Source organism: Delphinapterus leucas, chromosome 1 (assembly GCF_059928025.1).
Source record: "Delphinapterus leucas isolate spDelLeu-1000000601 "Yukka" chromosome 1, BTC_Dleu_Yukka2, whole genome shotgun sequence".
Taxonomy (NCBI): domain Eukaryota; kingdom Metazoa; phylum Chordata; class Mammalia; order Artiodactyla; family Monodontidae; genus Delphinapterus; species Delphinapterus leucas.
The window spans coordinates 45,871,575-45,896,119 of NC_143129.1; the positions used below are offsets into that span (position 1 = coordinate 45,871,575).

At 46.6% G+C, this 24,545-nt stretch overlaps 1 protein-coding gene across 9 annotated transcripts in view; it reads left to right on the top strand.

Annotated features, from left to right (window-relative positions):
* Positions 1-10,773: 10,773 nt before the first annotated feature.
* TRAF5 (TNF receptor associated factor 5) overlaps positions 10,774-24,545 on the top strand; it is a 45,997-nt gene continuing 32,225 nt past the window's right edge. For 3 of the 9 annotated variants that reach the window (XM_022593447.3, XM_022593448.3, XM_022593451.3), the window contains exon 1: positions 18,222-18,593. The gene's annotated coding sequence lies outside the window, so the exon portion shown is untranslated. Of the gene's footprint in view, positions 10,997-17,939; positions 18,103-18,221; positions 18,594-20,905; positions 24,445-24,545 lie in introns of those variants that run through there. The other 6 variants (XM_022593444.2, XM_022593449.2, XM_022593450.2 and 3 more) reach the window with 5 other exon arrangements.

Below are 24,545 nucleotides of genomic sequence, written 5' to 3' on the forward strand. Positions count from 1 at the left end.
TAAATATGTTGTATTCTTTTAATGTTTCTTCCTGCTTTCAAAAGAATATTATCCATGGATATTAATAACTGCTGATCACTTAACACTGGGGTGTCAGTGTCTCCTCAAAAATAATAATCTGACTTAGAACTCAAAGGAGGATCTCTGTGCTTTCCTGAAATAAATGATGAATACATTCTGATAATAGGAAACAAGAAAGTGTGTATTAGTTTTTTAATTTGGACATTATAGATATATAGATTATAGATATATCATTATAGATATATCATTCATAAGATTACAGAGTAAGTGAATACAGAAAGAATCCAAGAACCAAGTTTGAGAAACCATGCTATATTATAAAATGTCTACAAGAAAGTACCTCACTTTTTGATGCATTTGTGGGGGTACCTTAACTGCCTCTCTTAGGAAAAAAAATAGGTCACATGTAACTCCTCCCAAGTTAAATCTTGATTAACTGCCTTAGTGAAGGAATGTTCTGCAACAATAAATTTTAGTAACAATGGAGTTTGGGAGTAAAACATTAAGAGGAATGTTCCTAAATGTGTGACTGTTCCTAAATGTGTGTCTAAGAGGCCATGTGGCGTTATCTTCCCTTCTTCTGTTATCAGAAGAACACTTAAGAGAGAAACAATGAAGACCAGAAATTAGTGTTGGATTAAGATGTTTGCAAATTGTCTATACCAGATTTAAAGTAGGCTATTGATAAGGAATGGGTCTTCCTTTGCATTGTGGTGACTTAAACTTTACAATCTTAAAGCTGGAATTTGGGTGAGCAGTCTCAGAAAAAGATGCTGGGAAAGTGAAGTGGAGAGATCTAGGAGCAGTCTTCACACTGTAAATGGCATGAAGGGTAATCTTCCAGAATGCTTTATAGAATTATCTTTTTTTCTGGATTATTTTAAGAAAGGTTAAATTTTTATTCTATTTAATTTAATTTTATTTAAATATATAAGATACAATTACCGATAACTAAGAAGATCCTGAATAATACCACAACACAAGGTATCTATCTCTTGAGGTATCTATCTGGCTTACTGCCCAGAGCAGCTTTCATAATTGGCAGGATTTGGCTTCAAAAGGCCTTTATTCCCAAGACCATTTTTGTTCACATGCTGTGCCCTTTCCAAAAGAGAATTTGAAAACAATCAGAATTGTTGAGGGGCTTGTCACTTGACTTATATATAAGAAGTTCTCCCTGTACCATGGTGACTCTTCCAACTCCACTGAAGTTACTTCACCTCCCTGTGCCTCAGCTTATTTATTTTTCTTCCCACCCCAAAGTTTGGTGAAATGACAAGAAATACAAAAACAGAAATAATGCTTAACAGTGCTGGAAAGCCAGAGAAGGTGCCACCAGCAGATAGAGACAGATTTATGACAAAAACCTCATAGAATTAAAGAAGCTCCAATTCCGCGAAGGCAAAAGAGCAGGAAAACACTGACATTCTCTAAAGGATCCCATAATAACCTCAAATTCGAGGGATATGGAGCAGCCTCCAAGGATTCCTGCTTCCCGGTATTCATGCCATTGTGTGCGAGCTGGACTTAGGGACTTGCTTCTGACCAAGGGAATACAGCAAAGTGATGGAATGTCACTTCTGTGGTTAGGCTAAAAGACTGGGACTTCTGTCTTGTTAGCAGATTTCTCTGCTTGCATGCTTTGATGAAGCAAGCTGCCATGTTGGAGAGGCCCATGTGGCAAGGATCTGAGGCAAGCACCCTGCCAACAGCCAGCAGAAAACTTAGGCCCTCAGAATAACAACCTGCCAGGACCTGAAACCTGCCAACAACCACGTATGCTTGGAAGTGGATCCTTCCCCAGTTGGGCCTTGAGATGACTAGAGCTCAGCCAACACCTTGATTGCAGACTATGAGAGACCTTGAGACAGAGAACTCAGCTAAGCTGTGCCCAGATTTCTTAACACCACAGAAACTGTGAATTAAAGAGTGTTCTTTTGAGCTGCTAAATTTTGGAGTAATCTGTTATGCAACAATAGAAACAAATACAATGAACAAATATATACCATCTTCACAATTAAAAGAAAGTTGGAGTGACTGTATTAATGTCAGACAAAGATTTCAAAGCAAGGAGTATTGTCAAAGAGATGTTCACTGCATAATGATAAAGGTGCCAATTCATCAAGAGGATGCCTGATAGAACTGCAAGAAGAAATAGGCAAATCTGCCATTAAAGTCAGTGACTTAAATATCCATATCTTAATAGTTGATAGAACATGAAAACCCAAAATGAGTAAGAATATAGAAGATCTGAACAACACTATCAACCACTTTTACCTAATTGAAATTTATAGATCATTCCACCCAACAACAGCAGAGTAAACATTCATTTCATGTGCACATGAAATATTTCCAAGAATAGACCATATTCTGTGCCATAAGCAAGTTTTAATAAATGGAAAACTGTTCAAGTTACCCAGAATATGTTCTCTAAGTACAATGGAACTAGAAATCAGCAACAGAAATATGGAAAATTTTCAAGTATTTGGAAATTTACTCATTTCTAAATAAGTTATGGGTCAGAAAATAAGTTACAAGAGAAATTAGAAAATATCTTGAACTGAATATAAGTAAAAACAGTATATAAAAAATCAATGGCTGTAGCAAGTTGTGCCTAGAAGGAAGTTGATAGCTTTAAACGGTTATATTATATAGGAAGATAAAATCAATCATCTAAGCTTTCTTCTTTAAAAGCTAGAAATAAAAGAGTAAATATAACTTAAAGTAAACACAAGAGAGGAAATTAAATCATAATTAAAATAAATGAAATAGATACCAGGAAAACAATAGAGAAAAATCCCTGAAACCAGTAGTTGCTTCTTGAAAAGATCAACAAAATAGAAAATTCATTAGTTAGAAAGTTTGTTAGATCAAGAAAAAAATTGTGCAAATTATCAAAATCTAGACTGGAAGATGGATTATCACTACATAACCTAAAGAAATTAAAAGTATTTGTAAAGGAACCTTATGAACACTTTACGTCAACAAATTTGTAAATGTTTTTAAAATGGACAAATTCTTACCACAACTGTCTCAAAAAGAATAGAAAATCTGAATCAAGTAAAGAAATTGAATTTGTGATTAAAAGTCTTCACACATAGGGGCTTCCCTGGTGGTGCAGTGGTTAAGAATCCACCTGCCAATGCAGGGTACATGGGTTCGAGCCCTGGTCCAGGAAGACCCCACGTGCCGCGGAGCAACTAAGCCTGTGTGCCACAACTACTGAAGCCCGCTTGCCTAGAGCCCATGCTCCGCAACCAGAGAAGCAAGCGCAATGAGAAGCCTGCGCACTGCAACAAAGAGTAACCCCTGCTCGCCACAACTAGAGAAAGCCCGCGTGCAGCAATGAAGACCCAACACAGCCAAAAATAAATAAATTGATTTTTAAAAAAGTCTTCACACATAAAAAAGTCTTGGCCCACATAGCTTTATTGGTGAATTCTATCAAACCCTTTAAGAAATAACGCCAAGCCTACATGAACTCAGAAAGTACAGGAGGAAGGAACACTTCCCTATTCATTCTATAAGAGCATTATTACTCTGATTTGAAGCCAGATAAAGACAAGAAAAAAAAAAAGAAACTTCAGACTAATGAACAGAGATGCAAAAATCCTTAACAGATATTAGCAAATAAAATTCAGCAGTAAAAGGATTGCAGAACATAACCCAGTGGTGTTTATCCCAGGAATGCAAGTTTGGTTTAACAAAAGAAATCAATTCAGGTAATATACCAGTTTCACAACCTCAGCACTATTGACATTTTCGGCTAGATAATTCTTTGTTGTGCATTGTAAGATGTATAGCAGAATCCACAGCCTTTATCCACCAGATGCCAGTAGCATCCTCTCCCCCACCTCCAGTTTATCAAAAATATCTCCAGCCATTACCAAATGTCCCTCAGGGAGCAAACCCTTCAGTTGAGAATCATTGCAATACATCATATTAATAAAATAAAGGGAAAAGGAAAATGATCATAACAATAGACACAGAAAAGACATTTGACAAAATCCAACACCTATTCCTGATAAAAACTCTCAAAAAACTAGAAATATAAGGGAACTTTCTCAACCTGATAAAAAACATCCACAAGAAGCCTATAAGTAATATTACACTTAACTGAGTGCTTTCCCCTAGGATTGGAACCAAGCTAAGGATACCTGTTCTCATCACTTCTAGTCAACATTTTACTGGTGGTTCTAGCCAATTCAATACGGCAAGAAAAATAAAGGCTTACAGATGTGAAAGGCAGAACAAAAATTGTCTTTATTTGTAGATGACATGATCTTGCATGTAAAAAATACTAATAAACCTCCAAACAGTTATAGAATAATGAGTTCAAGAAGGTCACAGGATACAAGATCAATATAAAATCAGTTGTATTTTTATATACTAGCGATGAATGGTCTGAAAATAGAATCCAGAAAACAATTTTACTCACAGTAGTATCAAAAAGAATAAAATATTTAACAATATATTTTAACAAAAATGTGAAATAACTGTTCACTGAAATACATAAAATACTGCTGAGACAAATTAAAGAAGACCTAAATAAATGGGGGGACATACCATATTCATGAATTGGAAAATGATATTGTTAAGATGGTAATTCCCCTCAAATTGCTTTATATGTTAAACCCAATCCCTATCAAAATCTTAGCTTTGTTTTGTACAAATTGACAAGCTAATTCCAAAATTTATATGGTATTGCAAGGACCCAGGCCAGGAGCCAGGAAATTTTTTCTCTAAATGGCTAAGACAGTAAGTATTTTAGGCTTTTCAGTCTCCACAGTCCCTGTTGCAACTATTCATCTCTACCAATGTAGTTCAAAAACAGTCATAGAGAATACATAATGAACAGGCATGGCTATATGTCAATAAAACTTTATTTACAAAAACAAGTGGCAACCCGGAACTTAGATTAACCAAAACAATTTTGAAAAAGAAGAACAAAATTGAGTGACTTACACTAAGTGATTTCCATACTTGTTATAAAGTTGCAGTAATGAAGACAGTGTGATATCGGTGTAAAGATAGGCACGTAGATCCATGGAACAGAACAGAGTCCAGAAATACACTCACAAATATATGGTCAATTGATTTTCCATGACAGTGCCAGGGTAATTCAATGGCAGAAAGGATAGAATATCTGTATGGGAAAAAAAAAAAAAAAAGGATGATCTTTAATTCACACCTCCCACATGGACATATATACACTACCAAATGTAAAATAGATAGCTAGTGGGAAGCAGACACATAGCACAGGGAGATCAGCTCAGTGCTTTGTGACCACCTAGAGCGTTGGGATAGGGAAGGTGGGAGGGAGACGCAAGAGGGAGGAGATATGGGGATATATGTATATGTATAGCTGATTCACTTTGTTATAAAGCAGAAACCAATACACCATTGTAAAGCAATTATACTCCAATAAAGATGTCAAAAAAAAAATTCACACCGCCCACAAAAATTAACTTGTAACGGATTACAGGCCAAGATGTATGATCTAAAACTATAAAGTTTTAGAAGAAAATATAGGAGAAACAATGTAACCAATAGCATGATCGATAATAGAAACAAATTAATAAATTGGATTTCATCAAGATTTTAAAAGATCTTTTCAAAGCCAGAATGTATGTGAACTCTTAGAACTAAATAATAATAACTCTTACAAGTCAATAAAAAGAGAACAAAAAAAAATAAGCAGAAGATTTGAAGACATTTGTCAAAGAAGATATGCAAATGGCAAATGAGCACATGGAAAGATGTCACATCATTAATCATAAGGAAAATGCAAAGTAAAGCCACAACAAGGTGTGTATAACACCCACTAGAATGGCTAGTATTAAAAAGACTGACGATATCAACCGTTGTCAAGGGTGTGAAGAAACTGGAACCTTCTCATACAGCCGGTAGAAATGTAATATGCTACAGTGATAAGCCACTTTGCAAAGCTGTTTGGCAATCTCCAGCAGATTAAATGTACATGTACAACACAACCCAGTAATTTATTCCTAGGCCTACCTAAAGAGAAAGAAAATGTATGTCCACACAAAAACTTGTATTGAAATATTCACAGCAGCATTCTTTCTTTTCCTTTTATTCATAGCAGCATTATTTATAATAGCCCAAAGCTGGAAATAATCCAAATATCTATCAGCTGGTGAATGGATAAACAAAATGTAGTGTATCTATACAACGGCATACTATGCAGCAATTAAAAGGAAGAAACTACTGATATGTGCAACAAAATGGTTGAACCTCAGAAACATTATGCCAATTGACACAAAGTGGTACATGATTATTTACATAAATTTTCCAGAAAATGCAAAACTATAGAAACAGGAAGCAGATCCGCTCTTGCCTGAGTCCAGGGCTGGGAGTGGGGATTGACCGCAAAAGGACAAGGGGTGATGGATTTGTTCTAAAATTTCATTATGGCTATGGTTGAAAAACTGTATACATTTACTAAAATTCATTGATTGGATGAATGGTATTGAAAGTATAACAGTAAAGTTGTTTAAAAAAGGAAAAAGTATGAAACAAAAGTATGTGCAATAGGGACTCCAGTGTTTCCATAATTAGAGGCCCCCATTGTGCCCACAGAAGATCACATGGGATTTCTCAGGACAGAGGGGCAAGGTCATGGAATACTGAGGTGTGGTTGGAATCAAAGACATTTGAAGTTTATTTGTCAAATTTTCCCAGGTTAACCCTTTCCTGAGCTTCTGCCTTTCCTTCTTAGTTCTTCTGTCTTCTTTTCTGTGAAACAGAAGATGTGGTTAACCAAGGTATAAGAGCGTTGTTTAAAATCTCTTCATACAGCGTAGCCACCATTCTCAAAAAGAAGAAATACCAAAAGAAAAAAAAGAAAGGTCTTCCTTGTTATCAACTTATTACAAAGTCTAACAAAGCCAAATCATGCCAATCAAACCCTTGATCTTACTTCATGGTTCCTAAGGTTAAATAACAACCTTAAAATCTATAGTTTAATGTCTTACAGTGAATTAATGTTAGGCAGAATTAATGTTAAAATGTCTTTCCAAGCACTGATGGGAATTTGCATGTGTGAATCTTATTAAATGGACAGAATCCACATTTAGCCAAGCATACAATGAAGACAGCAGGCCTAATTTTAAAATAATAAAAATCTCGTTTCTCCTACAAAAAGAGTGACTATCAGATAATCAGACCATGAACAGAGAATGGGATGGGTGAGTTGTGTGTACTGAGTGGGGGACCCCCTGGAACAAATACAGAAAATACAGGTACAGCATAAGTCTGTTTTCTTCAAATAGGCACTGAGCCTAGATGAGAATAGAGTGAATCAAGTAGAACAAAAGAAACATGGGTTTTTTTTGAGCTACTAAGCTAAAAGTGCAGCTGCTGGATGCATGTACATGTGAGATGTGTGTTCATGCCAAAACCTGCACACAAATGTTTATAGTAGTTTTATTCATAATTGCCAAAACCTGGAAAAAACCAAGATGTCCTTCTGTAAGTGGATGAATAAACAAACTGTGATACATCCAGACAATGGATGTACCTCTTGAAAAAGTCTTTGGAAAAGGTTTTTTTTTAGTAAATCTATTTATTTACTTTTGGCTGCATTGGGTCTTCTTTGCTGTGTGCAGGCTTTCTCTAGTTGTGGCTAGCAGGGGCTACTCTTTGTTGCCGTGTGCGGGCTTCTCATTGCGGTGACTTCTCTTGTGGAGCACAGGCTCTAGGCACACAGGCTTCAGTAGTTGCGGCACGCAGGCTCAGTAGTTGTGGCTCGCGGGCTCTAGAGCTCAGGCTCAGTAGTTTTGGCACACGGGGCATGTGACGCATGCTCTGGGGTATGTGGGATCTTCCCACACTAGGGACCAGGGCTCGAACCCGTGTCCCCTGCATTGGCAGGTGGATTCTTAACAACTGCGCCCCCAGGGAAGTCCAGAAAAGGAGTTTTTTTAAAAAAATTACATCGGTCCTAGGAGAAGCCCCCTTTCCCCCAGCACTCCCTGCCTCTCTTCTGTGGTGGCCAGCACACTGACAAGCAGAGATGAATAAAGGTTATTTGATGAAAGCAAAGGAGTCTCGCATCACTGGATTAAGAAGTTAGATACAGAAAATCCACAGGCATTCATTCATTTATTCTCTCAAGGCAGGACCTACTTAATGAGAAAGTGCGCATTCTATGTGCTCAGTACCCTGAGGTTTCGCTTTTTGCCTGGGAGGGGTATGCTGCTCTTATCACACTTTCCATGTGTCGTTCCATTACAGGCAAGGACTTTCCATTTTAACTTGCAGTTGAAGTTAGAGGTGCAATGTAAGGCCCAAGGAGAGGATTTTTCCTCCTTATATGATCTCACTGATCTTTCCGTGATAGAAGATATGACCTTTTATCCTGCTCTAACTAACCCACAATATTCATCAGTCTTTGCGCAAAAGGTCAGCCCAACGAAGATAATGCATCCATCTATTATTCCAGTAGGTGGCGCCCTCCCCACTCCATCAACACCATCATTCCATTGACAGCCAAGGCTGCCATCTTTTATTCTTATCAATTTATCCAGCAAATTAAACAGCTGAAAGCCATGTCTGAAGTCTGGGCGTAATCTTAGGGTGTTTAGAATAAACAGATTAAAAGTTTATCCCTTTTCTTCTGTGCAAAAATTTAGTGAATAGTCCAACCTGCCCTTATTTTTCTAGAGGAATTTAGCTTGAAAACTGGATTGTTTATAACATTGCAAGTATTTCGAGAACACTAAAACTGCTAAAGTTCATCTCCTTCTCAAAGTTGTTTTGTCTGAAGTCACACCAACCATTTCTTTGAGGGGCAAGGTGGCGAAGTGACTAAGAGCCTGCAAGAACCAGACTCCCCAGGTTTGAATCCCACCTCTCCCAAACTAAGAATTTTGCAATTTGGGGCAAAGTGTTCAAGAGATGAATTTTCCAAACTATAAAATAGGGCTGATGATCAAGTGGGTAAATAAGCACTGAGCACAGTACCTGGTGTATAATAAACCTTAACGTTAGCTACCATCTGCAAGTATTTTAATGTTTGTTTCCATTATTTAATGTATATTTATGTCCTGTCCTTCCCATCCATCTTCAAGTCCTTGAGGAAAGAGAGAATGTCTCCTTCATCAGACTGGGCTAGGTCCCAGGGTTTGTTTTCTCTATTCTCCCAGACACCCTGCAGAGGATTCTGTGACCAACAAGGGGAACTAGCAACGTGTCCTTGAGTTCCACCTATCGCCCATCTAAAATTCCTCTACCTTCCCACTGAGGCTCCTAGCCCTGGAGTTGTGCAGCCTCCCCTTCCCACTACTAAAAGATTCACTATCTATCCCAGCATGAGATTTCATCATATTTAAAGTTTGGATATCACTTTTGGGATAAACTGGCTGCTTTATTCAGTTGACGGGGAAGAGGGATCTGAAGAGACAATTGGAGCATAGTCAATGACAGTACCAGGGCCCCGAGCATACCCGCATATATGCATACAAGACATTGTGTTTCTAGCCAGTGAGAGGAAATATAACTCTACAAAACATGCTGTTTAGTGTGGGGCTGTATTTGCAGCATGCTGGGCAGCATGGGGATGGCGGGGTAGATAATGAGAAAGGAGGTGAGTGCAGGCAACCATGCGAGAAGGTGCCCACGGGCCCCATCTCCCCCATGGGGTGGTTTGAATCTGGATTTGTGGCTGTCGCTGAAAAATAAGAGACCAGATAAGGACAGGCTGGCACGGAGCCTGGCTGCTGCTCTAGACCCCCACACATGGTCTTTAGTGTGCCAGTGTCCCTCCCCATCCCCGGGACGACAACTTTCACCTCTCTCCTGCGTGTTTCCTACCTGGCTCCTGTGCCTATCTGAGTGGTGCCTGTTATTATTCTTCCCTTTTACGGATGAGTAATCGAAGCCCGGGCAGTTAAGTAACTTTCCCACGGTTGCCTAGCTGAAAGTGAAGGAGCTAGAATTGGAATTCTGGTCCCTTTCATTCTAAAGTCCATGATCCTTATAATCCATCAGTCTTCACAGAGGAGATTTATGTAGAGTACAAATATCATTTAGAACATATACGCATGGAGAGCAGTAGTGTAAGAAAGAGCCCCGTATTGGGGAGTAGGGAGACCGGGACTCAAGGTAAAGCTATGGCACTTGCTGGGTGTCATCACTTCATGTCATTTCTCCGGACCTCAGATGGCTCATCTGTAGAATGGGGATGACCAGGCCTACTTCACAAGGTTTTTTGAAGCTCGAAGGAGATGTCTGGGGAGTCCTTGGAAGGGCAAGCTCTACAACTCTAAGGGATTGTTGGGCCAGCAGCAAGGAGGAGGGCTGGCAAATTTGTGCTGCTGTGAAGGAAGGTGGGGAGGGACCGACCTGAGCCAGATCTCAGACCTTGGCTAATGGGTCAAAATATGAAAGGACTGGCTGAGCCTGGTTATCCCTGACTGAAGGGTAAGATGTGTACACTTCAAACGCCCCTGAGGGAAACCAGAGATGATTTTTATTTGTAGGTACTCATGATTCTAGTGAGGGTAGGTTAGGTCTCTAACGGGCTGGGTAACTGCCTCTCACCGTCCTGCCCGACACTTTCCTGCGCTTCTTCCCGACCCGGGGGCCTGAGCCCCTCACCGCCCCCGCTCCCGCCCCTTCAGGGCCCCAGGCCCGCCCTCCTTCCTCGGGGGTGGGGCTCCGAGCGCCAGGCTCCGGGGCTGAGAGCCGAGCCCCCGCCTCGCCGCCGCAGCCCTGGAGTCCTCGCGCGCCTGCAGCTGGGAGCCGGCCGGCCCACACGTGAGTCCAGCCCAGTCGCCGCCCAGGGCGGCTGCGCCGCGGGGATTGAGCCCCACGCTGTAGGACTGGAGTGAGGGGACCGAGGAGCACTTTTCGGCTCATCCCATTTACTTTGAAACAGAAAGCGCCGCGGCGGCACGAGCCCCCCGCCGGGCTGCGGGGACCCGGGCCTGGCTGCCCGTCCCACTCGAGCCCGGTGAGTCCCCGACGGCCGCCGGGAGGGCGCGGGGGGTGGGCGGAAGGAGGCGACGGGGCCCGGACCCGGGGTCGCGGGAAGCCGGCGGAGCAGGTGGTCCTTGATGCGGGCGAGTGGGTGCGGCGTGGGGGGCACCTGGGTTCCGGGAACCCGGAGCGGGTTTTCTTAGCAGAGGAGGGGTGTGGCGAGGACGGAAACTGGGGGTCCCGAGCCGGGGAGCGGCTCCAGGGCGTGAGTGTGAACTGGAGGGGCCAGGTTCAGGTCGGGGTGCGCAGGCGGGGGAGGACCTTAAGGCGTGCCCCGCATACCCGCACTGCAAACCCCTGGTTCCCCCTCCATGCCCTTAGGTCCCCCCTCTTTCCACGTTTGCATGACTTTCCAGCCAAAGTATTCTAGAGTGAAACTTTAATGTTGGCATGAATGGAAACCTCCAAGAACCGTTCGATTGAGCGTGCTCATTTAGAACCACCCTCACCCCCAGCCAAGGGGAGCTGAGAGGGGTCTTGCAGGAAACCAAGGCTCACAGAGGTTGAAATGAGTTACCCAGGGACACACAGAGAATTGGTGGAAACTAGATTGCCTCCCCCTCGTTACTGCTCTGCAGGGTTTTGGCAGTTCTGAGAATTTTCAGTGAATACTGGGGCCACGCTGTTGCCACTAACCCCTCTGGCCGTCTCCTCCGACTCTTTCGGCTGGTTCTGCCCCTTCCTGCAGCGTTTCCATATTTGGCTATTTCAGATTTACTTTCGTCAGAGCTCAGTTATCTCACTGTGGCAGGCAGGGTTGCTCAGGGCTCGCGGTGGGGTTGGTGAAATGAGGCGTGGCTCCCGCCCGGACTGCCCCCTGCGCACCCCACCTTCCACAGCGCCGGGCTCTGACCCGGGTCCCTTGAGGATAGGCCTCTAGTAAGCAATGGGATTAAGTAAATATTTATTGGACACAGGTGCTGGGTGAGAGCTGTGGTCGGGTCAGTGGAATGCATTCCTCCTTTCAGAGATATTTGCATTTTAAAAGGAAGACACAAAATACAAAGAAATTGGTTGAAGTGCTTCTGGAAGTAGAGCAGTTCTGGGGGTATGTGAGATAATTTTAGGCAGGGAAAGGCTGGGCTAGAACCTCTCAAATCCGGAGTGCAGCTGCCTGCTCTGCTTTACACACAGACAGCTGAAGACAGGGGCGTTAGCACAGTTGATGGTTTGGGTGAAAACCTTATCATCTAAACACTCCCACCTCCAACTCTAATTGGAGTTTGGACTGGAGAGACAGAAATTGCTGTAGAAAAGATGAATGTGAGGTGGAAGCAGAAAATGTCTAGCTTTATCAAGGTGCTTTTGTTTTGTTTTTGTTCTTGCTTTGAACTCTGTGGAATGGGTTGGTGCTCAGATGCTGGAACCTCTCTTGCTGGGTCCTGGACATAGGCAGGAGAAAGCCTCCCACCTGAGCCAAACTCTGGAAGTCTTGCCAGAGGGGCGGTGATGGAGGTAGTGACTTTCTCAGGTCCTTGGGGCAGAGGTCTGTGGCTGGCGTAAGGAGAAAGACGGGCAGTGTTTCCATCAGTCCGCAAGCATCACCTGAGTACCCACTGGCTGTGGGTGGCAGAGTAGCGGAAACAATATGGAAAGGAGATGGTGTCGCGTCCGCTGGAAGTACTAACTGTAGGGACTGAGATATTTCAGTGGAGATGACTGCAGAGTGAGGGAGCTGGATGCCTCTGAGTCAGTGCCATTAGGCTAGCCATGGGAAAGGCTCGTCAGCATTTAGACAAACAGACCTCCTGTGATTATCTCAGCTTTACTGGAGAGGACCCTGAGGAAAAACTAATAGTGCCTTGTTTATAAAGCTCTTTCCTTTTCAAAGCATTTTGTCATTGCTCTTGTCATTTTGTTCTCATTTTGTTCTCCACGATACCCTTGTGATTCAAGCCAAAGCAGGATTATTCTCCACATGGCCCAGTTGGTGTGGGTGAAGCACTGAGAAGTGAAATAACCCTTTGGGCTCCACTGCTGGGCCAGGCCTGGGTCTCCAAGGACTCCGGTTCCTCTGCTCCAGGCCCTTCACCCTGGTTTCACAGAGAGCTACATCTGCCCAGCTCCGCCTCAAGAAGGGTTAACAAGGGGACCCAGACTCTAATAATGCATGTATGGTCTGTTCCCGGCAACACAGAGCAAGTTCTCCTCCAGACTCTGACCTGGCCACGGCATGAACAGACACCCACTCTGTTAGTTCTACTTTGGTTAGTGAACTCAGGGCGAGACCTGTGTCTGGTCTTGTTTGTATTCTGGCATCTGGCACAGAGGAGGCCTAAACAAATGTTGGCCTTGAATTCATTTGAACCGTGTCTCCCTTGGGCTCTGAGCTGCCAGGGCCTGATGGCTGGGGAACATGTGCTGGGTGAGGCTCTGGAGAGACAGGTTGAGCTGCCAGCAGGGCTGGCTTAAACCCCCGAAGTCAGAGTAGCACCGTCCAGTTGAGAGATAGCCTGTCTCACCTGATGAACTTCTCACTGCCTCCCTGAGAGCAGGGAGAGATAGGTGCTGTTCCTTCCACTTTACCTGGCTGCAAGCCGGACCTCAGAAGTGACTTGAAAGATCTCACAGCACGTAGGGACCGGCCAGGACTCCAGACCAAGTCTTCAGACTCCAATCCATGTGCTCTTCTCATAGTTTTTTAGCTAGAGGAAGCCAGGATTCTGGGCAGGAGGGCGAGGGAACCAGAAAGGCATGCATCAAAGGCTGCCTGACACCTCTGTCACTGATCCGGGGTCTTTAATAAGAGCTGACAGACCAGGGGAAGGGGATCATTGGCCGACCCTGCCTCTGAACAGCTCTTCCTGTCCAGGTGATGGCTTTTGCTGACGTTCCTCTGGGGCAGGAGCTATCACCCCAGCAGAGTGTAGTAGGTGGATGGGTGTGTGTGTGTGTGTGTGTGTGTGTGTGTGTGTGTGTGTGTGTGTGTGTGTCAGGGTTAGAGGGGAGCAAGCTGCAGGGCAGAAGTCATCCCCAGGGCTGCTGAGGCCATGGTCGGGCCCCAGTGAGTTTGTTGCTTTGCGCAGAGCAAAGCTTTTTGGAGGGTCACACAGCGGTTTTTCCCCCCTAGAGTCCCTGGCAGGCCCTGTCTTGTGAGGAAGTGGGCTGGAGGGCCAGGGGAAAATAAAAGTGAAAATACTCAGTGGTCCTCATAGAAAAATTCGAAGTCCATTTGCAGTGACAGTGGTGAGCACTTTCTGCATTTTGTTACCTGGAGGCAAGCGGTGGTACAGGCTTAGACGGCTCTGTAGCAAGAGCAGTGTGCACCCAAGTGTCTGTGCAGGTTCTGTGGCCCTGGGGTTACTAATGGAGCCCAGTGAGCGCCCCTTCCTGGGGGTGGGGAGATAGGTTCTTGTGGGAGGAGGTACCCATCTCACTTCCAGCAGGTCCTCATGCCTCGTTTCTTGACACACACTCCATCAGCTTCCCTCCTTGCCAGTTCAGAACATCCCTGGAATTTCCCCTATAGCTTTTTTTTTCTCTCAAGGAAAAGGTGCTCTCCTGACCAGCGGGAGGGCACCTTCTCCACCTACACCCCTGATGCAGCTCTCTCCTCCCTCGGAGATGGAGATGGAGACGATTCCCTTCATAACTCCCTGGCCACTGACTCCTTCCCCTCCACCACATGCTCAGTCTCTTAAACAAGAAGACCCCACGTTTCCTCTCCCTTTCACTGACCAGCTCCTAGAAAGAGCAGCCAGCACTTGCCCTTGCACTTGGTGCTCTCCTCCTCACTTGGCACCGTGCACCTGCCCTGCTGCTTACATTGCCCTTTGCAAGGCTTCCAGGGCTTGGGAATCCTCAGTCGCCAGCCTGCTCTGCAGCTGTTGCTCAGCTCTTTGGAGGGGGCCACACCGTCCCCACTGACGTTTCCTTCCTTGACCTCGAGCTTCTCGTCCTCCTCCTGCCCTGTAAGTGTCAGAATGGGGCCAACACTGTGTCCTCGGGCTGGCTTGCCATTCCTACGCTCCTCTCCCTGGAACCCTCCTGTGCGCCCGAGGTTGACCAGCGCTCTTAAGGAAAGGCTGATCAAGTCTCCACCTCTCACCCAGCTCTCTTCTTGGCCAGTTTGATTTGTGATGGATACACAAAATCCTCACCGTGATGTTTCAGGGGCCCCTTAGATACTCGTCCCAAGCTGCCTCTTCCTCCACGTTCTCCCTAACCCTTGCAGAGATCATTGCTGTCCCTTAGCCACCTCAGTCCTGTCTCTCCCCAGCCGGTCCTGATCTACTGTCTATTCCCAGGGCTGCAACCTGAGTTCCCGTCCGCCCCCCACTTTTTCCTGTACTACCTGAACTGTCCATTCACTCGCTTTCCCTCCCTTCTGTTTTCTCTTCCACACTGTTGCAGAGGGGACTCCTTAATGCATAGTCTAATCAAGACCTACTACTTCCACTAATGGTGTAGTGGGAATAGTATGGATTTCAGAATCTGGCAAGCTTGGGTTCAAATCTGGATTTATGGCTTGCTGGTTGTAGTTGTATGATGTGGGCAAGTCGCCCAACTTCCATGAGCTTCTGTTTTCCCACCAGTAAACAGAGATAGTAATGTCACCCACTTGGGGTTGCTGGAAGGATTAAATAAGGCAAAATATACACAGAGCCTAGTGTATGGCGGGTTCAATAAAGCTGGTTTTCTTCTTCCGCATGTTTGACAGCATAGGGAGTTGTGGGGTCTCTGGGGAGGTGGGAAATATGCGTCTAGCCTAAAGGCATTCAGATTTAAATTAAAAACAGGCAAGCACAAAAACTGCCACATACCAGGGTAGACCATCATTTAAACTAGCCTATTGCTGTCGCTTTGCAATCTCTAGACCAGGCCAACCTCAGGGACCAGAGTCGGTGAACTGGAATGGGGCAGGGCATGGTGGGGATAAGTTGGGCCGAGCCCTTGGCAGGCAGAGGGCAGAGAAGGGGACTGGAAGCGTGAGATAGAGGAGGCTCAGCCCCAGGGGGTGGGTTTCAGGGGCAGGTTTCCAGTCCTTTAGAAGGACTTGTGGGCAGAGCAGTGCAGCCTTGGAGGAATCATAGTGCTGGGCAGGGAGGCAACACAGGGACCCCACAGAAGAAATAAAATGGATTTAGGAGGCAAAATACAGGCGCTGGCTTGTATGGCTCACCAGGAGCAGAGCCATTACTTCAGTGGGATCCAGCTGTGAAGTGAGAGCAGGATGAGGAGTGAGGTTGACTTGGGACAAAGCTGCCAGCCAGAGCCCTCTCTGTACTCCCTTCCTAAGGGGGATGGCTTGAAACAGCCAGGCTATGTTCTGAGCCTCCGTTAGAGGAGTCCTTGATGCTGGAGGATGGAGGCAGGGGGTGGGGTTAAGCTGAGCAGGTCACAGAGTTCCCTCATCTACCTTCAGGATGTTGGGATTCTGAGGAAGAGGCTGGGCAGATATCTGTGGTACAACCTAGGAGAATTTCCCATGCTTCCCTGGGTTCAAGGCCAACTAATGTACTATGAAGTAAAAGCTTGAGTGTTAAGTAGATGCAGAATAAATAAAAGAAGTGATTCAGCAACTGGATGGGATCATTCCAGGAAGCCCTCCTGAGGAGTGAGGAAGGTGGACAGAAGGGAGGGAGAGGAGGGAATGTTGAACCATGGGCAAAGGCATTTCTGAGGGATAAAGGAAGGAAGGAATAGTTGTTCTTAATGTATGGGAAGTAGATTATTCTAGAGCAGATTGATGTTGAGGTGGTTTATATGAAAAAAAACTAATAATTTGGGATGTTGCTTGAACCTCTCCATAGCACTCCCATAGACTTCCTCAAAAATGCCTGGTGCCATGTATTTGCTTTGGACGGGCAGACACTAAATTCTTTCAATCTTTCTGTGATGCTAACAATTCACTGATACTAGGTCTTTCTAACAAGTGTGACTGCTGTAACCCCTGTCTCTTCCACCTCATAACTGTAATGCTGAATTTTCTCAGTGTCAGCTCTCTTTAGACCATGTTGAACAGCGGCAGGGCCTTCTACACCTGACTTATCTATTCCTAACTTTCTTCACATCGTTTCTCCTTCCTGGAATGCCTCCTGTTTTAATCTACTAATCCGTGCCCCTCTCACCCTTTTCAAAGAAAACTCAAAATTCGTTTCTCGTTAGGAAGGCTGGTCTCCAAGAACACGCCCAGGTTCAGTGATTTGCTAGGAGGACTCACAGGATTCAGCCTATAGTCATAGAGCTAAGATTTATCACGGTGAAAGGATGCAAAGCAAAATCAGCAAAGGGAAAAGGCACATGGGACAAAGTCCAGAGGAAACCAGGCACCAGCTTCCAAGTGTCCTGCCCCAGTGAATTCACGTAGGACGTGCTTAGTTCATCCAGCACAACTGTGACGACACGTGTGAAATGTTGTCTATCGGGGAAGCTCATTAGAGACTCAGTGCCGAGTATTTTTATTGAGGACCGGTCATGTAGGCACCCTCTGCCTAAACCAAAATCTCAGACTTCCAGAAAAAACAAAACAAAACAGATGTTCAGCCTAAATCACATTGTTTGCACAGTTCAGGCACAATGAGCAACTCAGGGTGGTGAGAGCCCACCCCGAATCCACCTTTCCAGACATCAGCCAAGGCCCATCCTTGTAAGCAGACCTTTCTAGGGGTAGCAGGTGCAGGCCTGCTCTGTTAACCCTTTTCTGCACAGCTTCCCTACATAATCCCACCTCAGTGCCTAACTATAGCTATGCTATAGAGAGAACCACCCTAGATAAGGAGCCAGAAGACCTGGGTTCCAGCCCGACATGGCCGCCTACTCCTGGGCGACACTTTGGATCCCTCAAACTCTATTTTCCTCATTTGGAAAAGGAGAGTTGTAATTCTCGTTTGTAGAGTTCAAGGGTGACTGCGATGATCAAGTGAGATGGCGGAGTGGGTGTCCATCCCCCTTGATTGATCACCCACTGTGTCTAGGGCCGTGCGTGAGCACGGGGAGTACGGAGGGAAGCGTGGTGAAGTGGCTTTGATGGGAGACAAGCCCGAGGTTGAATCCCAACCAGGCAATTGCCAACTACGTCACCTTGAACACGCTCTTCGATCTCCCTGAGCTTCAGGACCCGACCTGTAAACTGTGAACGTGAGTAATGAAACTAGTACCCATCCCTCATTGGGCTGCTGTGCGGAGTGAGTGCGGCGGCCCATAGAAAGCATCTAGCCGCGGTATCTAGCACACTGTAGGCACCCAAAGTGGCAGCTGTTCATTTGCTCAGGTATTTGAGTGGTTGCTCTGTGCCAGCGCCTTGAAAAAGACACAGTCCCGGCCCAGCTTTCTATTTGCTCATGTAGACTAATACTGAACGGATAATTACATTAAAAATGAATGTCATCGTACGTGCTATGAAGGAGAAGTACAGAGTGATAATAGGGCGTGTACTGAGGAAGAAGGGGCTGATTAGCTGGATAATGATGCTTAAGCTGGGCTTGGATGAGTTTAGTTCCGTGAGAAGTGGGGGGAGGGAGGAGAGGATGTTTCCAGCAGAGACAACAGCTTGAGCAAAGGGAGACCAGCCTTAGGGCGAAGGCTGGAAGGAAGGAAGGTTCTCCTCTCCTGTGAGGAACGGCAAAAAGGTCAGAGAGGCTGGAGAGTAAGGGGTGGGGAGGGAGATAACCTGGAGAAGTGGGTGGGACCTCGGTAGCTCAGTTAGGGGTTTGGAACTGTGAGAGTAACGGGAGGCTGTGGAAAATCTGTGTGGGTGAGAACACCTTGGCTTTTTCAGAGGCTAATCAGGCTGCTGTGTGAGGGATGCTTCGGGGGAGTGAGTGGGTGAGGGGAGACCAGCCACAGGAGGGGAGGGGAGGGGAGACCAGCCACAGGAGGGGACGGGAGGGGAGACAAGTAATAGGAGGCTGGTGCAGAGGCCCAGGGGAGAGGGATGTGGCTTGAATCGGGGGTTTGTTGTGAGGGAGGAGAGAGGGCACTACCAGCAATGATACCAGTTGTCTGGTGACAACAGCAAGATAAAAAGCAGCCCTTCACCGAGAGGGAGCACTGGAGAGAGGAAACGTTGGTTCCATTTTGGGTGTGGTGGCTTTGGAGTGCCTGTGAGACATTGAAAAGGAAACACTAGGAAGGCAGTAACATGTGGGTCTAGACGCAGGGGAGAGAGACATTGGGGGTCGTTAGTTCGTACGTGGTCTTTGATGCCAGGACAGTGTGGATTCAGGGAAGCTAAAGGGGAAAAAATATTTTAAAGTGTGTGTTTGGGTTCGGAATGGGGGTCGGGGCCCCTAACATCAGATGTTGCTGGGAAGCCACTTAAGATGAAGATGGAAAATTGACCATTGACTTAATTGACCCAGGAGTCCCTGGGTCCTGGGTGAGAGCAGTTTGGGGGGCTTGGTGGGGTGTGAGCCAGGCCGGAGTGGGCTGAGCGTTGGATTGAAGAGAGGCCGGTGGAGATAGTCACTCCGCTGCGAGAGGGGGAGGATGAGTCAGGAGGTTTGACTGTGAGAGGAAGCAGAGCTCGAACCTTAGAGAAATATGAGAGTGAGAATTTGGGGGGTTGCTTGCATCTCAGGAGAGATTTGTGATTGTGTGAGTGCTGATGGAAGGAGCCAGCTGCAAGGGGGAGGCTGACGGAAAAGCAGCCTCTTCCCATCAGAAAACCCCTGAGGAGACAGGAGGCTGGGACAGGTGGAGAGCTTGGCCTGGTGCAGAGGCCACCTCTGCGGGGGCTCTGGGGGGGGGCGGAGGAAGGGCAGAGCAGGGGCCCCCTGCACAGGGGGCCGGATGTGCAGTCCTGGTGGCAGGAAGTGGAGGTATCTCTGCTCTGAAAACTTCTGTTTTCTGTGCAATAGGAAATGAGGTTTCCTGGGGAGACGGGGAGTGTGGTCAAGGTCTGTGCAGAAGAGGACGGTGTGAAACAGATGTTGAAAACAAGAGAGTGAGCTGAAAGGGAAACTGGCCCAGAACTCTGTTACCTGATGAAGTCTCTGGAAAAGGAATCCAGCAAATGTGATTTTAGATCTCTAGCACCTTGTGAGGCACCTTGCTGAGGGCCCCGTACCTGTTTTTGTTGTTGTTGTTGTTTGTTTGTTTGTTTTTTGCGGTACGCGGGCCTCTCATTGTTGTGGCCGCTCCCGTTGTGGAGCACAGGCTCCGGACGCGCAGGCCCAGTGGCCATGGCTCACGGGCCCAGCCGCTCCGCGGCATGTGGGATCTTCCCAGACCGGGGCACGAACCCGTGTCCCCTGCATCGGCAGGCGGACTCTCAACCACTGCGCCACCAGGGAAGACCCCCGTACCTGTTTTTTGAATAAAAAGTCCTTCTCAAGAATGAGGGGCTCGAGATCTCTATTTTCTTTCTAATCAGACAAATACGTTGCACTGCTCTGTCCCTTTGGTCTTTCCCCACATCTCGCCATGTTGATATTGTCTAGGATTTTAGTTCTATGATAATTATAGATTCAGTTCTATGATATTCTTTTTTATTGTCCTTAGTCCTTTAGACAATTGTTTCATGATTTTCATTTTCCATATCTCTTATCACATCTTCTTAGATTGAATTATTTGAACACTTCTTCCATGATTGTTTTCTAACTAGAAGTTTTTGTGGCAAAAGAAGAAAAAAGTCCTTCTCAGCATTTTCTCTCTTTCGCAGGTACCTGGCTGCCCACTGGGACACCTCACCCAGGGGCTAGTTCACATTGGTGGGAGTAAGGAGCACTGTTCAGGCTCCACTCTTCCAGCCCCGGATAGCTAGACCCTCCCCCTCCTTACACCGACTACCCGCGCCCCCCCCCCCCCCAGTCAGCCATCATTAGCCAGCTTTGCCTTCTCTAGCTGTGACTGGTAGAATTTCAGGACTCAGACTGGGTTGAGATGAAGTGTTAGGCCCTGGGGAGCATGCTCCGTGGGAGAGAGCCTGTCCTGCTTTCTGCAGTAACTGTAAGGCTGCTGTTCAGTCTTCCCATGAGTACTTACTGAGTGCCTATCATATGCCCAGTTCTAAGTACTGCTACCTCAGGAAGCAGAAGAAACATTCTTGCCCTCATGGAGCTTATATTCTGGCAGGAAGATAGTAAAGAAGCAAGCATATACCGAGCTACGTGGTAATAAGCGCTTTGGAGAAAAATGCAGCAGGTGATGACGGGGCTGCCGGGGATGTTGCTACTCCACGTGGGTCAGTGAAGCCCTCACTTGTGAGGTAACACCTGAGCAGGTACAAGAAGTGAGGAATAAGCTATTCAGGTGTCAGGCAGAAGAGCATTCCAGGCAGGGCGGCAGCACGCAGAAGGCTCTTCTACTAGTCAAGAAGAAGCGAGGCTGGTGTCACTGGAGTGTGTGAACAGAGGAAAGCGCTGGGAAATGGGGACAGAGAATGGAGGCCAGATCACAGGACTCTGAGGACACTGGCTTTTACCCTGAGTGAGATGGGGCCCTTGGAGCAGAGGAGTGACGTATCTGACTTCTGTTTTTAAAAGGATCACTCTGACTGCTGGGTTGTGAATAGACTGTAAAGGGACAGGGGCAGAGGAAGAGACCAGCTAGGAGACGAGCGCTTTATCCAGTGGGGAGGAGACGGTGGCTTAGACTGGGATGGTTATGCTGACAGTAGAGAGAAGTAGGTAGATATGCTTGGAGGAAGAGCCAATAGGATTTGGTGTTGTGGGATGGAGAGTGAGAGGTGCCAAGGATGACTCCAGAATTCTTGGTCCAAGCAACAGGGTGACTGGCGGTACTGGTTTACTGAGGTGGGGGAAGGCGGTATAGGAGGAGCAGGCTGGGTGGGCCTGGATGTCTTACGTTTGAGATGCTCAGTGAACAAACATGGAGCTATGGACTAGGCAGTCGGGATGACTCGAGTTCAGGATGGGGGTCCAGGCTGCAGATAGGAACCAGGGCATTGTCAGCCTTAGATGGCATCCAAGGCAGGAGCCGAGATGGGCCCACCAAGAGCACAAGTGTAGATGGAAGAGAGCAGAGGTCTAGCACCAGCCTAGGTGCCCAAGAGGTGGGGCAGTGAGGAGTGGCCAGCAAGGAGAAAGTGACCCGGAAGCCGGCACGGTGGTCTAGCTCGGCACGTCTCACACTGTAACGGGCTGCAGAATCGAACCTGAGAACTTATTAAAAAAGCAGACTTCTAGCTACCGCTGAGAGATCCTGATTCTGAAACATATTACTTAGGCCACGCTAAACTATTGTAACAAATAGTACCCCAAAGCAGAGGTCTGTTTCTCTGGGGTATGGTGTCCAAGCCAGCATTTTTGTCATGTTCCAGGGCACATTCTTAGCAGAGCGTCCAGGGACCCAACCACTCCAGAAACTGGTGCTGTGCTTTGTGCCTAGACATGCTCCCCACTGGACTGAAAACATCTTGGGAACAGGAACTTGGGGTCCTGTCCCACTTGCACCCCTTCCCACAATAGAATGAGGTTCAGACCTCTGCATGCAGCAGGCACTGAATAAATGCTGGCCAGGAGTGAAGAATGGACAAGCATGAGTATTAAGCACTTATTTTTGTGCCAGACACTGTGTGCTGGTAATTTATGTAGATTAATACGTTTAATATTAACTGAGCCTTAGAGGCAGGTGCTATTGTCCTATTTTCCAGATGAAGAAAGGTGACACAGCTAAGTGAATGGCAGAAAAGATTGAACCCCAGTGGTGTGGTTCCAGAGCTGGTCTCTAACCAGTAGGCTATACTGCCTCTCATCAAGACCTCCCTTTTGGTACCAGTTGGGTTGTGGTACCTTTTCTTCTGGACATGACATGGAGTAAAGAGTACTGGATTTGTAGTCAGAAAGCCTAGATTCAAGTTTCTGCTCCATCACATGTTAGCTGTGTGATTTGGGGCATAGGTACTTCACAACTTGGGGCCTCAAGTACTTCATCAGAAATATGACCATGATATTCCTATGGGGTTAGTGTGAGGACTGGGTGTGACATTGTATGTGAAAGTACAAATTGCAAAGCACTAGTACATATATTATTAACTTGAAAAAACCAAACTGTAGAACCCCTACAATTACCCAGAAGAGCTGCCAGAGGGGTGTAGATTGTAGGCAACCCAACAGGCCTTGCTTAACCAGACAGGTTCTCTGTACAAATCTTTTATTTATGGATTTGGTTTTTCTTGAGATTTGGTTTGATAAGTTTCACTGTTTTTAAAAACAACTGTGAAACTTCTGGCTAGCTGATCCCTTAAGTCCTTCCACAGCTGACTGGCTCAGTTGTTGGGGGAAGCCACTCCTCAGATTCTGTCTGCTTCTCTTGGGTCCCCTTCCTGGACTCCGCACCTGCTTTCCCTCTTCTGTCATCCTGATCAAGCCCATCAGTCCCAATAGCCCGATGTCAACCATTGAACTGAGGGGACTCTAGGCTGCCTGCCCATGTGTGGGCTGGCCGTCTGGGGTGTGCCTGGGGTAACGGACCTCGGGAAGCTTCTCCCCCCAGGGCTGGGGTGAGAGGGCCGCCTTCGGTCCCGTGTGCTCCCTCCCCAGGCCTGGGCCAGAGCTGGCCTCACCGCTGGTCAGTAGGGGATTGCCCATCTGCCTTTCCCAGGACATCGACTCATGCCCCAGCCACAGAGTCTTCCAGAGCTCTGGGGGCCGTTGGCAGTCTACAGTACTTCACACATCTGTGGTCAGCTTTGGAGATACGAACCTAACGCAGTGGGAGGTGTGTGTGAGCCTTGTGGGAAGATGCGGCACAGCTCCAATGATGTTGGCCTTTGGTAGCTAAAAGTCACCAAAAGGTCAAGCCAAGGTTTCTGGATCCTCCTTAGCCCGTCTGTTCTATAGCCTGCCTAGGGTGGTCTCCGGTCTCTCCCCTTTCCTTAGAGCACCCTTAGGCCATGGAGGGTGGGGCCTGGCTCAGTCCCTGCTTAAAAATGCTTCTGAGTGCCAAGCTAAATCTGAACTGTTGTCCGTTGGCTGTGTATTCCAGCTTCCATGTCACTCCGCTTGCAGGGTCTCTGGAATCTCCATCACTTTCTGAGAGCCTCTTTGTGGGAGCAAAAGGCCCATCAGGAAGGGAGACGGGAGGGAGAACGGAGTCTGAGATGGTAGCCCCGTGCCTCGATGAAGCAGGGATGCTCACTCACACTGGGAAATGCAGTCTGGCTGAGGGTGAGGGAGCCTTTCAAATGAGGCGGGTGGGAGCTGTGGCAAGAGAGCTGACCCAGCCTCAGGGGAGCCCTGTGGGGGGAGCCGCCTGGAGGTGTGGTCTGGGCCTTGGGAGAACCAAAAGGTACGTGTCCCCCCCGGGGAGTTTTGAGAAGGAAGTGTCAAATGCCACGTAAAGGGCCAGAGGGCAACAGTTTAGGAGAGGCTAATTGTCAAATCTGTTTATGTGGTTACAGTTTAGATCATCAAATGAATGTAACTGTGCTTTTCCAAACTACCTTCATGGGGCCTCACCTCCTACCCCAGCACCCAGATGATTTGGGCCTCCAGCTTGTTCAAGGGCAGAGTACAGGTGAACTTGGGAGATGTTTCATTCAGAAACTGGGGATGATAATAATAATGGGTACATCATAGGGTTGCTGTCAGGATGAAAATGAGACAATGCATATAAAC